Source organism: Malaclemys terrapin, chromosome 11, assembly GCF_027887155.1.
Source record: "Malaclemys terrapin pileata isolate rMalTer1 chromosome 11, rMalTer1.hap1, whole genome shotgun sequence".
NCBI lineage: Eukaryota > Metazoa > Chordata > Testudines > Emydidae > Malaclemys > Malaclemys terrapin.
The window spans coordinates 37,902,630-37,918,282 of record NC_071515.1 but is presented as its reverse complement, the minus strand read 5'-3'; positions in this window follow the sequence as shown (position 1 = coordinate 37,918,282).

The window sequence follows — 15,653 nt, the reverse complement described above, 5'->3', positions numbered from 1 at the left end:
CCTGTCACATTTCACAGCTTCATCAGCAGGATAACTATTAACCTAATTCTTAACGGAGATCTTACTATTATTAGTGTTACAAGTTGCCACTATTACTTGCATAGTTGAAATGTGGTTTCTGAATTCCTCAATCCTGTACTGAAGCACCGGGTTTCTTCCAGAGGAGTACACCAACATGAGTGTTACGCAGGTCTAGCATTTGTTTGTAACATAACAGTTCAGGCTTATTAACATTGGAAGATGTAGCTCCATTCCTGCTTTTGGTCTTTGACGAATTTCCCAAGTCTGCATGTTGGTCCAGTACCATTTTAAAAAAACAAAAAACCAAACCTTTTAATTACTATGTGATGAGATGTTCTGTTATCAAAATATTAATTAAAACTGTTACACTGAAGATTCAGATACCCATTTTGAGTACCTGCTTTTCATAAGTCACATGAATGCAAAAACCAAAAATCATGGATGTGAGGTTTATTTTAAGTCAGAGGAGAATGAAGTATTGATTAATACCCAACTGCAACACTTTTTCCCTTTTCTTGAGATAAAAACGAATAGTCTCTGATATAAGAAATTTCAGATTTGACTAGATCCTGTGTAAAACCTTGAGTATCGTATTCAAGCAGGGATCACCGTATCTGGGGTCAGGACGGAATTTTTCCCCGGGTTAGATTGGCAGAGACCCCAGGGGTTTTTTGCCTTCCTCTGCAGCATGGGTCACTGGTCACTTTCAGCTTGAAACTAGTGTAAATGGTGGATTCTCTGGTAACTTGAAGTCTTTAAATCATGATTTGAGGACTCCAGTAACTCAGTCAGAGGTTATGAGTCTATTACAGGACTGGGTGAGCGAGTTCTGTGGCCTGCAATGTGCAGGTCAGACTAATCAGTGGTTCTCAACCAGGGGTACGTGTACTCCTGGGGGTACACAAGTTTTCTAGGGGTATTCAACTCATCTAAATCAGTGTTTCTGAACCTGGGGGTTGCGACTCCCAAAGGGATGGCGGGATGGGTTTAGGGGGTCGCAAGTGCAGGGCTGGTGTTAAGGGATGGCAAGCAGGGCAGTTGCTTGGGGCCTCATGCCACAGGGGCCCTGCAAAGCTAAGTTACATGCGTCAGCCCCGGGCAGCGGGGCTCAGGCTCCAGCCTTGCTATCCAGGACTCCAGCTTCAGACAAGGCTCAACAAGTGAAAAACAAGCTCCAATCAATTTATTTTATAATTACATGGTAAAGATGAGAAAGTAAGCCATTTTTCAGTAAGAGTGAGCTGTGACACTTTTTTGTATTTTTATGTCTGATCTTGTAAGCAAGTAGTTTTTAAGTGAGGTGAAACTTGGGGAGTCGAAGACCAATCAGACTCCTGAAAGGGGTACTGTAGTCTGGAAAGGTTGAGAGCCATTGGACTAGATGATCATGATAGTCCCTTCTGGCCTTAAAGTCCATGAGTCCAACCTGCCTTCTTCCACCTGCTGAAGACAAATCAGCATTTGAAAGGAGAGATTTTAACCTAGCTTAGGTTATTTTGGCCATTCTTCTGTTACCACTAGACTTATCTAGAGGTATATTTTACTCAATGGATTTCAAGTGTCCTTTGTGCCTGAACAGTAGCTTGTATGGAACCCAGCTGCAAGAATACTCACAGGTACAAAAACCTGAGCACATAGACCACTCACTCTTAAGACTCTGCAGTGGCTGCTAGTGTAATACCAGATTTGTAGCAAAAGTTTAGAGTGCTTTGAAAACACAGCGGTGATCTGAGTAACCTTTTATATCTTAGCAATAACATGTTTCAGGAGAGAGGAAGAGCATTAGTAATGCACCACTTTGGATGTGGAACTCTTTCTTCTGAAGGGAATTAATCCTAACGATGTGATTTAGCCTTTTCTAATATGTGAATGGATGGCTTTTTAGAATAGCTCTTTCTGGACTGATGCCAGCCAGCCCTGAATTTCTTTTTTGTACAGCACTCTGACAACTTTTTGTATGAAGGGTACTATACAAACTTGGTTTTGTACTTTTTGTTCAATCCTCTCGTTACTAATTTGAAACAGAAATGACTGCAAATCTTGTTCAGTAACATCAAATCAACCTTTTTTCCCCCCTTAAAGTCTGAGATAGCCATATGCATTAACTCTCTCTGAATGTCTGTTCCAGAATATAAATTCAAGCTCTATGAAAATGGTTGGCAAAAGATAAGGATCTATTATAAACAAATAAAGCTTTTGTAAATCTATCTGCGCCACTCAGACTGCACTTAAGGATGCAGAGAATAGTGAATTAGATTGAAAATTCAGTATTAAAGTAAGATGAGATGCACGACTATAAGACTTTGCAACTAAATTAAATAGTTTCTGTAACCTTAATCATCCTCTCCTTCTATTGTTTGAGTAATTGAGTTATCAAAATTCCCAATGTAGTTTCAATTGGAAAAAAAGTATTCTCTGCTTCCGAGCCTGAACTGTTGTGTGGTGTTTTTGAGCACTGGTACAGTTACTGTGTTTACCTCAGAGGTAGCTGCATTTCAGTGGTAGATGGAGTGATTACTATATGGTGTATATCTATAATTTAAAGTATTTTAAGTGTTCTGGGGTCCATTATGTTGATATATTACAAGTATTAAACTTAACCAAACTGCAGTGTAAAATATTATTTAGATTTTAATGTCATTTTTTTACATTAACCCTATGAAATTCTGTGTGCTCACTAATATAACAGATTTGTCACTCTTTAATGAGATTATCAACAAAATTTGTATTTCACTAAAGATATCAATAAAGCTTAATAGTATTGATGTAAGGCATTTAATTTGGTGTAGCACAACCGTTTGATTTAATACAAAATCAAGATGGCATACATTAAATGGGTTAAAAACCGGCTAATGCTGGGACTCAACTGTAATTCTAAATGAGGAATCGTCACTGAGCTGATGTGTTTTTGTGGGGTCCTGCAGAGGGTCTTTTTGGTCCCTTTGCTTATTATATTATCAATGACTTAAAAAAAATATGGTTTTCTTCCATCACTGATACACTGATATGACACACTGATTAGGGGAGTGATAAATAGTGAAGAGGACAGGTCGCTGAGGCAGAGAGAGCTGTATTGTTTGGTAAACTGGGTTCAAACAAGCATTATGCATTTCAGTACGGCCAAATGTAAAGCCATACACCTAGGAACAAAGAATATAGGTCATAATTACAGGATGGAGGCTCTATCCTGGGAAGCAGTGACTCTGAAAAAGATCTTGGGGGTCCTGATGAATAATCAGCAATCTATGAGTGTCGAGTGCGATGCTCTGTCCCAAAGGGCTAATGTGATCCTTAGATGTGTAAACGTGAATATGTTGTATGTAGTGCTATTGGAGCCATTTCAGTCCCAGGATATTAGACAAGGTGGGTCTGTGTCCCCAGACCTGAGGAAGCTCAAAAGCTGTGTAGTTTGAAAGCTTGTCTCTCTCACCAACAGAAGTTAGTCCAATGAAATATATTACTTCACCCACCTTGTCTCTCTAAATGGGGGAAATATCGAGTAGCAGTAGGAAAGTTATTGCCTCTATTTGGTGTTGGTGTGACTACTGCTGGTGTGACTACTGTGTCCAACTCTATGGTATATCTACACTTGGAGCTGGGGAGGTGACTCCCAGATCAAGGAGATGTATTCACACTAGCTCTGATGGAGCTAGCGCACTAAAAATAATGAGCTAATATATGTATACATCTCCTCGAGCTAGAAACCACATCTCCAGCGCCAAATATAGACCTACCCCTAGTGTCGATACTTCAAGAAATGTGTTAACAATTGGAGAGGGTTTAGAGAAGAGCCACAAGAATGATTAAAGGATTAGAAAATATGCCTTAATAGTGAGAGACTCAGAATATGTCTACACTACAAAATTAGGTTGATTTTATTTAAGTCGACATTGAGCCTCTGATTTAAGCAAGTCGATTTTGCATGTCCCCACTATGCTCATTGTGTCGGTGGAGTGCATCCTCACTAGCAGGGCTTGCATTGACTCACGGACTGCTGCACTGTGGGTAGCTCTCCCAGAGTGCATGGAGCCGAGTGGAATGTTGGGTTGGGCTTGCAATGCCTCATGGGACCAAAACATTTGTGCGGGTGGTTATAGTAACATGGCATTAGCCTCCTATGATGCACTTACATCCCTCCCTGAAATCAATGGTAAACAAAACAAGGCTTTTTCGTGCCTTTTTTCTTAAGTCTGGGTTACTCGCACAGACACCATAGCATAGCAAGCATGGACCCTGCTCAGCTGTACACTGTTGTTGTGAGCATTACAAACACCTCACACCTTATCCTGCGGTATTTGCATAAATATATAGTGTGTCTGTGTGTAAAAGTATAAAGCAGGAGTCACCACGTGGAACAATGTGATGCCACGCAAGCAGCTCTGCTGGAAGCCATGGAGCAGAGCAATTCACAGGTGCTGGTGACAGTCGTGCATCACTTTGACTCGGTGGAGCACTGCTTCTGGGCCCAGGAAATAAGCACTGACTGGTGGGACCGCATAGTTATGCAGCTATGGGATGATGAGCAGTGGCTGCAGAACTTTCGAATGCACAAGCCGCTTTCATGGAACTGTGCGAAGAGCCCTGAAGCGCAGCAATACTAAAATGAGAGCTGCTGCGACAGTGGAGAAGCAAGTGGCAATAGCTCTGTGGAAGGAATCAGTAGGGAATCAATTCAGAGTGGGTAAATCAGTAGGGAATCAATTCAGAGTGGGTAAATCTACTGAGATCTGAAACCTGAGATCTATTGTGATCCAAGTTGCCAGGGCAATCAATAGACTTCTGCTAAGAAGGGGCAACATGCAGGACATAGTGGATGGTTTTGCTGCGATGTAGGGTTCCCTAACTGCGGTGGGCCGATAGATGTCATGCATATCCCTATCTTGGCACCAGACCACCGTGCCAAAGAGTACATAAACCGAAAGGGATACTTCTCAATGGTGTTGTGAGCACTGGTGGATCACAGGGGCCGTTTCACCAACATCAACGTGGCATGGTCGGGAAAGAGGCATGATGCACCCATCTTTAGGAACTCCGGTCTGTTCATAAAGCTGCAAGCAGGGACTTTCTTTCCAGGCTGCAAAATAACCGTTGGTGATGTTGAAATGCCAATTGTGATCCTGGGAGACCCAGTCTACCTCCTGCTCCCACGGCTCATGAAGCTGTACATAGGCAGCCTGGACAGCAGTAAGGAGTGGATCAACCATAGGCTAAGCAAGTGCAGAATGGTGGTGGAATGTGCCTTTGTACATTTAAAAGCCTGCTTGCGTATTTTGCTTACTAGGTTAGACCTCAGTGAAAGCAATATCCCATTGTTATTGCTGTGTGCTCCATAATATCTGTGAAACAAGGGAGAAAAGTGTCCAGCGGGGTGAGGGGTTGAGGCAGGTCACCTCGCAGCCAATTTTGAGCAGCCAAACACGAGGGCAATAAGAAGAGCACATCGAGGCGCACTGCATCTCCATGAGGCTTTGAAAACTAGTTTAATCAATGACCCACAGTAATGTGACACTTGTGTGTAGTTCCTTACCAAGTTGTCCACTTCATTGCATGTACTCCCCTGTAAACTACATCCCCGCAAATCAGTGTACTGAATGAATAAAGAGCCTTTTCTCCTCAATCCATTTTTTTTATTATGCTCACAAACACTGAGAGACAGCAAAGAAAAGTGAGATAACCTAGGACTAAGGGGCTGACAACACTGGCGGAGGGAGGGGACAAACAAGGACAGCTTGCTTACAATTGCACTGCAATAACAATCAAAGTGTGGGCATGGGCGCCTTCTGATCCTTGTATCCTCCACTGGAGTTGAGTGCAAGAGATACCGGAACCGCGCGCCCCCCCTCCCCCCCGCCACATCCTAGGACGTCTGGGAGAGGAGGATGTGGAACTTGGCAGCAGGTTCACCATAGGCTGGAGCGGGACTCTAGCATCCAGCTGCCTTTCTTGAACCTCAACCAGACGCTTCAACATGTCTGATTGCTCCCTCATAATCTGTACCATCTCTTCCTACGTGTTGCCTGGAATCCCACACAGCTCCTCATAGAAGCGGCATGTCTGTGGCTCAGAACCAGAGCAACTGTTCACCTCCCTTGTCTTCTGGTACGCTTGCCGAAGCTCCTTTATTTTCATGCGGCACTGCTGTGTGTAGCCCTGGTGTAGCCCTTCTCCCCCATGCCCTGTGCGATTTTGGCATAGATGTCAGCATTTCTTCTGCTGGGTCGGAGCTCTGCCTGCACAGACTCTTCTCCCCACACAGCTCTAATATCCACCACCTCCTGTCTCTCCATGCTGGAGTGTGTTTGCGGCCTTGAGCATCCATGGTCCGCTGTGCTGATGAGCTCTCCATGCCAATCAAACAGGAAATGACAAATTCTAAAGTTCCCAGGGCTTTAACTGGTGAGCAGCTGTTTCCTGTATACCTGGCTGAGGTGCAATGGATTTGAAAGTGCTCTCCAGAGCACTGTGGGACACCTCCTGGAGGCCAATTCATTTAAATTACATAGTGCAGTGTCTACACTATCTCCATGTCGACGCATGGATGTCCACTGAAGTGCTACGCCTCTTGTGGAGGTGGAATACAGAAGTTGATTTTATAAGCCCTTTAGGATGGCAGCAGGGACTTGGTAGTGTAGACACATACATTATTAACTCAACCTAAGGCGGCATATGTCGACCTAACTTTGTAGTGTACATCAGGCCCCAAGGAGCTCAATCTGTTTAGTTTAACAGAGAGATGATAGGAGTGATTTGATTAGTTTAGAAATACCAGAAATTTGAAAATAGAAGGTATTTCACTCTATCAGATAAAGATATAACAAGATCCAATGCCTGGAAGTTGAAATTAAACACATTCAGACTAGAAATAAGGTGCAAATTTTTAATAGGGTAATTGAACCATTGGAACAGTTTACTAAGACTTATGGCAGATTCTCCATCTCTAGGCACTTTTTAAATAAAGATTGGCTGCCTTTCTAAAAAAAAAAAATGCTGTAGTTTTGCTATTGGATTTGAAGTGGGAATTAATTCTGGGAAGTTTTATGGCCTGTTTTACGCAGGAAATCCAATTAGATGATCACAATGGTCCCTTCTGGCCTTAATATCTATGAAATAAAACAAACTCCCAAAGGTTACCTTGTATACACAAAACACAAAGGCTTGGAACTATCACAAATATACTTAATTTAGAGAAATGTGAAATTGAATAAGACTTCTAACACAGTAATGCCAGTAGCTTTCATGGCATGACTTGGTATCTTTGAACATTTTAAAGATCAATTCCACTGGAACCTGAGATTAAAATAAGACTCAAATGTGTAAAAACATATGTATGTCTTACAACTGAGTATACCTTCTTGATTTTAAATTGTGTATAGAATATTTGCTCAGTGTTGCATTGTTTTACTCTTCGTGCCTTTTTCTCCGGAGAATTAACAGTTTGATTCTTAGATGGTAAGTCTGTATTAAATGACGTTTTGAAAGTAGTGAATTATTTTCCCACCTTAATGTGACTAAAATGAATCAAAAAGCTTTAGTGAAAATAGAGGTCCTCCTTCCCAATAAGTGCTGATAGGATTACGGTAGGACTGGTCTCACTAGCTCTCTGGAGCCATGATATATGAAGGGTATGTCTACACTGCAAAAGCTGTGCACAGGCTACCCAAGTTAGCCTGAATCCAGCCAGCGTGGGTAGCAATAGCAATAAGAGACAATGCAGCGCAGATTTTAGTATGAACCCAGTGTACATACTTGGCTCTGAGGCTGTGCTGTGCTGTTTTCACTGTTGTTACCTGTGCTAGCTGGATTCAAGCTAGCTCAGGTAAACTAGCCTTTGCACAGCTTTTTGCTGTGTAGACATACCCTTAGAGCAAGTTGAGCTATTTTTGGTGCACCCCATGGTTGGTCCTAGTGGCTTACCAACACAAAATTGTCTGTGACTGGTTCCAGACACTATTAAGGCCTCTTTCAGAGCAGCCAGCACTACATCATGCACTTTAATCACAATAGGGAACAAGCCAGAATTGGGGCCCCAAAACAAGGGGAAGTTCCTTCAAACATGACACAAAGTTACACTGATTTGGAGTACCCTTCAGTGTCCCGGAGTTTATGGTGGGTCAAAGACAAACACTGGTATTTGGGCAAAGCTTCATTTTTCCTATAAACTAACATTTGATCTGGAAGCCAGAGAGAAAAAAATGGAACCCACACAATACAATTTTTGTTGTGACTCTGGTTTACAGCCACACTCCATGTATAAAATGGTAATGCTACTGGGCACCACTAATCAGACATCCAGAGTATTCTGTAGGCAAAGGTTTTATTAAATAATTCTCTACAATGAAGGACTGTTTCACTCCTGCAGCTAATAATTACATTATTGCATAGAATCAATAAAGATGGGATTATCACCCTGAAAGCTGTAAGAACCCAAGTCCATTCTTAGCAATAAATCAAAATGGTTTGGGAGTTGTTTGTATAAGGGGAAGAGAAGCCTTTTTTTATCTTTATTTTTTTTTGACTAAGCCTCAATTTCTTATGTTACCCTAAGCATGTTACTTCAGCTGTAGAGTTGTTTTATGGACCATTAAATGAAAATGGATCCCACTACAGTCTTAACAAGCAAGAAAAAAAGTAACGAGAAGGTGAATTTTAAGGACATAGACTAATCAGACTGAATGCAACACTGTCCCTGGCAGCAAAGGTTATTGCATTCTGTGCCAAACTAAATAGCCAAGAGGATACAGGATGATGTCCTGGCTCCATTGGAGTCAATAGCAAAACTAGGGTGACCAGACAGCAAATGTGAAAAATCGGGACAGGGGATGGGGGGTAATAGAAGCCTATATAAGACAAAGACCCAAAAATCAGGACTGTCCCTATAAAATTGGGACATCTGGTCACCCTAGGCAAAACTCCCTTTCAGTTCAATGGAGGCAGGATTTCACCCACAGCTCTTTTAGCAATGCAGCTTTGTTTCAGTTGGTCACCAATACCAGGCCAGTGGGTTGTATTTCACCCTCTGAAAATAGTTCTACTTTGTCTGGCTTTCAGGGAGGCTGTGTTCTATAAGTGATGTTGTGGCCAGCTTTGTCAGAAACATTGAATTATTTTAAAAACTCCTCCTGAGAGTGGAGTTGTCAGCTATCCTGTTGCGAAGATATTGTACATCTATCAGCCAGTACATATTACAATATTGGACTGGGTTAATGAGATATTTATCTGCGATTTTCTCTGGCTTTTTCAGAAAAAAATACCGTGGCAGTCTTCTGTTTCTCAAAGATAATTAAAGCTTAGTGTTGTGTGTGTGTGGGGGGGAAGTATCACAAATCTAAACATGGAGAATGCTGCTGAGCTGCACTTAATGAAGCCTCTTAGGATCAGCTGGGCTGCTAGCAAACACTTCATTTCCTGTGGCTTGCTTTCTTTAGGAGCAGAGCATAGCGCCAATGGCTCTCGCAACAATTATCACCCACTTGTTCTGCAGGTTTCAAGTTTTTTGCATTAGTCAGGTTGAGAAATTCATGGTATTAATCATGACTGAAGTTGTTATTTATCACCTGCTGGGTGAGAAATAATAATTTTGGCACTAGTGGGGCAGTGGGCCAGAAGTACCAAATTAAGTAAAACATCTAAACACTAGCAAGGATCATTTCTCTGATTAATGAATTGTTACAATAGAAAAAGTGCTGCTCATTATCTGGTCTTACAATAAATGCAGGAGTTGGAAGTGAAGAGTACTAGCTAGCTTAGTTGTACTTTGCTATGTAGATCATGCTTTGCTACTCACTCTTCTGTCTCTTCCCTTTTTGTTAACATGTAATCTTTGAGTCTCATAGTAAGTACATAATATTGGACTTGCACCCAAACAACACCTTTAGCTTTTAAAAATCAAAAGTTTTTGTGGGGGATGATGCAATAATTGGCATACCTCAAAAGGAATGTTGACTTAACTATTTGGATTTGTCTGTAGTAGAAAGTTTGCTACTTTAAGTATACATGTATGGTTAAAGCAGCAAACCCCCCTAGTGTTTTTGTTTTATTGACTGTCAACTTGTATTTTGAGTATGGTCATGGATACAAGTATCAGAGGGGTAGCCTTGTTAGTCTAGATTTGTAAAAAACAACGAAGAGACCTGTGGCACCTTATAGACTTACAGATGTATTGGAGCATAAGCTTTCATGGATGAATACCCACTTCGACATGTGTCTGACGAAGTGGGTATTCACCCACGAAAGCTTATGCTCCAATACATCTGTTAGTCTATAAGGTGCCACAGGACTCTTTGTTGCTTTTGTCATGGATACAGTTATACTAATATAAAAATGCTTACACTGTTCGGGAAACAGAATAAGTTATACTGGTATAAGGCACCTTTATACTGGTATAACTGCAACCACATTAGGGCTTTTACCAATATAACTAAGTTGGTTTATGTTTAAAACAAAAACAAAAAACCACTGACAGACAATTATACCAGTAAATTTAAAGTGTAGACCAGCCCTTTGGTTCTAATGTTAGAATAGTGTCTGTATCTACTGCTGTAATTCTAAACCCACATGCCATGGTGGCATAACACATCCTGTTTCAGTAACTGGACGTGCCTGAGTGAGGCCAATTTGAGGGGTTGGTCAGTTAGCACTTTCCATGTAAACTCTATTGTCAAGGGGTTTATCAATCAGATGTAAAAACTGACACCAAGCTGAAATTTGATTCAACGGGGTCTCAGCCCAAGAGAGGGGTGTATGAGGACTAAATTCAGGTTGAATTCTTTGTGTATTATAGACTGTGAGGAAGAAAAATAGAATGATGGTGTTTTTAGAGGCTCTCCGTGGCTTCCAATAAGTCAAATTCATTTGCTTAAAACATGTCATGTTGCAGGCTCTTTGCATATAGAATGTCAAGTACTCTTATCTATTGCTGCAAATTTAGAACATTGTAATAGACAAGCTATTAATGCTGGGAAAGTGCCTACTGCTCATGCACAATAACTACTAACTACTTCTAGCCAGCATTAAGATTAGTGTATCTTCCAATCTACTATGTATGGAGATTAACTTGAAATCATGAGTGCAGTTATATGCTATTTTGTTTCTCTTATTTGGTTTAACATTGAAAATATTCCTGTTGTTTCTATAAAGCCATTTTTGTAACTAAATATATTTTTAGAAATGACTTTTACAAACTAATTGTTAAAAATAAACAAACATACCTAAGAAAGTCCAAGACCTCATTATCAATGCTTGTTAGTTTATACTATAGACCTAGAAGGTTAAGCTAAGTTTGTAAGAATGTTTTAAAATACTCATCCCCAGAGTGAGGAACGAGACAACTAGTTTCTACAGACTCTAGGCACTACTCAAATTGTCAGTCGTCCTAGATCCCTGAATTCAATCAAGAGGAAAGGGTCTGATACTGGAGAGATGGGAGTGGAGAAGCAGAAATGAGAGAATTTAACATGAACTGGTCAAGGAGAAGAAACAGCCAATGCCATTGCAAGTGAAAGGAGCATCCATCTACCTAAATAGGCTGTCATCAGAACTGGCTGAGAGGAAGGTGGGCAAAGTGGGTAAGCTTGCCTTGCTGCAGACAATATGGGGGGGAGGGAGTGGCATAATGTCCTCATTACTCAGCTTCCAACAGGTACTGGAAAATAACTGTCCCAAATCCAGCTAATCCAACCAAATTCTGGTATGGCCTAGTCTCCAGAGCTGCCTGTTTCTATGGCCCTTCCTCTGCTGACTTCACATCCTCTCTATGTGAATTCATCTACTTGTACAATTCAACTACCCCCTCTTACACCAATGACACATGATCAGCATTCCGACCAGTTCCCCTCAATCTAATTCTGCCTCTCAACCTGTCTGACATCTCCTCATGGATGTCTCACTGCCAACTTCAACCTCTCTCGCCAAGAAAGAACACCAATGTTTCCTTTTAAACCACCTCTGGTCATCCCCCCTTGCTCCCCATCACTTTTGACAGCAACACCATTATTTCTGACTCTCAAGCCCTTAACATAGTGATTTATCTCTGTTTCCTCAGTCTCTCACCCTGCACTTCCAGACTGTCCAAACCTTGCCAATCTTTCCTCCATAAGGTTTATAAGATCTGTCCTTTCTTTTTTTGTCCATACAGTCTGCACTCTCACCCAGGTCCTAGTCTTCTGCCTTGATTATTGTAACTTCTTTCCTAATATCCAGAATGCCTCTGGACTCCATCTATTCATTAGCTTGTCACACAAACATGTCTGCATTTTCTTCCATGCCACCCCTTAGTCAAGAAGTGTCTTAGCTAAACTGATCTGTAAGGACCTTTTCCTCTTTCAACTCTCCCAAGACCCACCTCTGTTGCAGCACTTTAAAGAAATCAGTCAGTGATGACCAGGTTGTGGCCAGCTGGAGAGAGTTGGTACTTTATCTATTTATTTACATTTCATGTAGGTTTGACTTTACCTCTTCCCCCACTTTCGTATGTCACTTGCTTTCTTAGGTTGTAATATTTTTGGGGGAAGGGAACTGGTTGTATAATGCCATTGCCTAGCAGCATTAGGCCTCCATCTTGACTGGAGTCTCTGAGCACTATTATAATAAACACGAACCAGCATGCAAGGGCATACGTTGTTATGCTCAAACGTGCTTCTGTCAAACAACTCTCCCCAAAATTGCTTTTTGTTGCAGAAGCTGCTGCTGTTCCCATGGACATGACTTTGTGGCAGGATTGAATAGCTCCTGCATCACTGGTTCCTTTGGATGCCATTTTGTTTGGCTTCCTGTGGGTCTTCAGGACCTGTGGCCCTTCTCCCTCCAGACTGCCTTTTGTAATTCCAGTCCACTTTTGCCCCTGTGGCATGTTCTTCCCAGGGCCAGCCATTCATCCTATAACTGGAAAAAGCAGGGGAGGTGAGAGCTGTGCCACCTTCATGGAAGGTATCATGTATCAGGGCCTGCTGCTGCAGTCCTGCCACCTTCACAGTTCCACATGACTGCAATGTTTCAAACCTCTGTGGCTACAGGAAGCAAAAGACTTTGATTCAAATGTTCTGCAGGTTACCATGTTGTGTGTGCAATGAACTACTTTGCTGTCTGATGTCTACCTCTCTTAAAGTAAGAGATTTAACTCTAATCTCCAATTACTGCAGTAACTAGGCAGAAAGGGCCAAATTCATTTAGGCAGGCCACTATGCTGGAGTTTTGTTTGTTTGAGGCAATTACATGGGAAAGCAGAATTGCGCAGAATTCTGAATGACGTAAAGTCATTTGGAAAATGCAGCTTTTTCCTCTTCATTTGCATTTTCTAGTTTAGTCTAGTTATTTATTAGTTAGTATTATAAATACAATGAGCATAAATTGTTTACTTATGGGCAGACTCAGAAAAGCTGCGTTGGGCAAGAAATGGGTTTTTTTCATACAGTTGATGACATGTAAAATACTCAAAATACTTAGAGAAAGGACAATCCAGAGTGGTAAGGATAGATTTGAAGCTGCATTAACCCTATATTTTCAGTGCACCCTCCAAATCACTGTAGTGAAGTCATGCTTTGTGTTGAACTAAAGTTAATTATAATCATTTGGCTACAACACTATAGTCATTTTAAAATATAAATAACTTACACTGAAATTAGTGATTTTCATCTAACAATCTTGAAGTACTTAACACACAAAAAAACGTAGGCATGTGCTGTTGGTAAGTGATATAATTATATATGTTTGGCAGAGGTGCAAACTGAGGCATTAAATAAATTGTCGCAGGTCAGAGTAAGTCAGTGGCAGAATCTGGATTAAAAGTTTGGGAGTCTTGCTTCCCAGTTCCTTGCTCGGATTACTACACTGCATCTTTTAATAATATTTTAACAACAAAAGCCCCCTGCAAATAACTCTTTAAAGCTATTCACTGAATGTATTTTATAGTAGAAATAAATTCAGTATTTCAGGAACTAGACAAAGAACCCATCTTGTTCCTGGCTGTGAGGATGGTACAACTTTTACAAATAGTAATGACAAATATTGTGTTGGCCTCCACTTATTCCCCCCAAAAGCAGGTCATTTATAAAGTCTCTCCCCACCCCCACCGCCGCCTTGCCTGGAATCACCCAGGAGACACAGCACTGTCCTTTGCTTTCCATCTTTAAAATATATTCATTCTAGTTTTCAAATTGCTGTTTTGTAGTGCTAAATCTCTACCCACACTAATTTCTACAGGTCAGAATATGACCCTGATTTGAACAAAATCTGGAGTCAAATATTCACACCAGAATGCTTTTGCCTTGCTGCACGTCAGAAGCCATCTTGCTGCAAATGCTTCACACACCTTGGAGTGCAGCTTGTGGAACTGATGAGGTGAAGAGCACTGCACAGCAGCTCTGTGCTGGTAATCACAGGACTGAAGAAACACATACATCATCTGCCACACAGGTTGGCATTTCAAGTAAAAACCTTCACATTGTGTAAGATGTTGGACAAATGATGGCCATATGCATGTTTGTCTCTGTGCAGATGGCTCTGCATTCTCAGCCAGGAAAAAGCTGAGCTAGGCTTTTTTTTGCAGACAGTTTAATATTAGTGACACACTTTATGTCCTCTGCAAAAACAATAATGGAGGATAAGGTGACATAAATTATTTGCAAATCGTTTGACATATGCAGGGCATTGTCCTTGCAATAATCACCATCAGTCTGTCAGTTTAAGATATGAACAGTGCCATTGCCATTTTATATCATTGTGTTAAACTTTCACATGTTGTAATTTTACAGATTTGTTCTTTGGAGAACCACCGCAACACAAATCAAATTGTATTATGTTTAGTCAGATGCTGCATGGTGCGCGTTGCTAAGATTAAAAAAAAAGGCACAAGCAAATAGTATTCAGAAGCAGTCTGCTCTTTAATAGTTGGGAGATTTGTCAGAGGCGACCATACCATTATTCAACTTTTTTGTTCATTCTTCAAGATAAAATGAATTATTTAAATTCACGTTAACCTTAGTTACTAGGCTTATATAAAAAAGTGAGCATTGGGAGGTACCATACTGACTGGTCAATTTAAACACATCTATCTAGGTACTTATGTGGCCTTCATCACTGTAATATCCAAGCATAAAAATATCTAATTATTTTCACAGATATACGGTGAGGGAAAAAAACCTTATAAAAGTATTCTTTAAGCCTCCTGTAGTTATTTTACAGTAAGATATTAGCTAATCTTTTTTACAGCTGTGCTGAAAGTTTCTGAGAAGGTGATTAAAATTTTTTGTCCCTATTTCCAGTATAAATTAATTCCTGTAATACATTTTAGTTTCTTTTAAAGCTGATTGGTTATTTTAAAACAGTGTTTTTCAGTAGAACTGTAGCTTAGCAAGAGATTTCCAGACTGAAAATATTCTAAATCAATGACAGGTCACCTACGTTAATCATTCGAAAAACAAATTGAGATGTAAGTGTGTCTTAATTGGTGAGAGGAACTAGTTAGAAATTCCGTATTGCATGTTCTGGAATAGCACATTTCAATGACTTTTTACTATATTTTGCTCTAGAAGCCTGATGTGTTTTCCTTGAGGAAAGTTACCACATTCAGTTGTCAGCAGAACAGAATCTCTTCTCTTCCACAGAGTCCTTAAACCTGAAAGATTTATTACACTTAC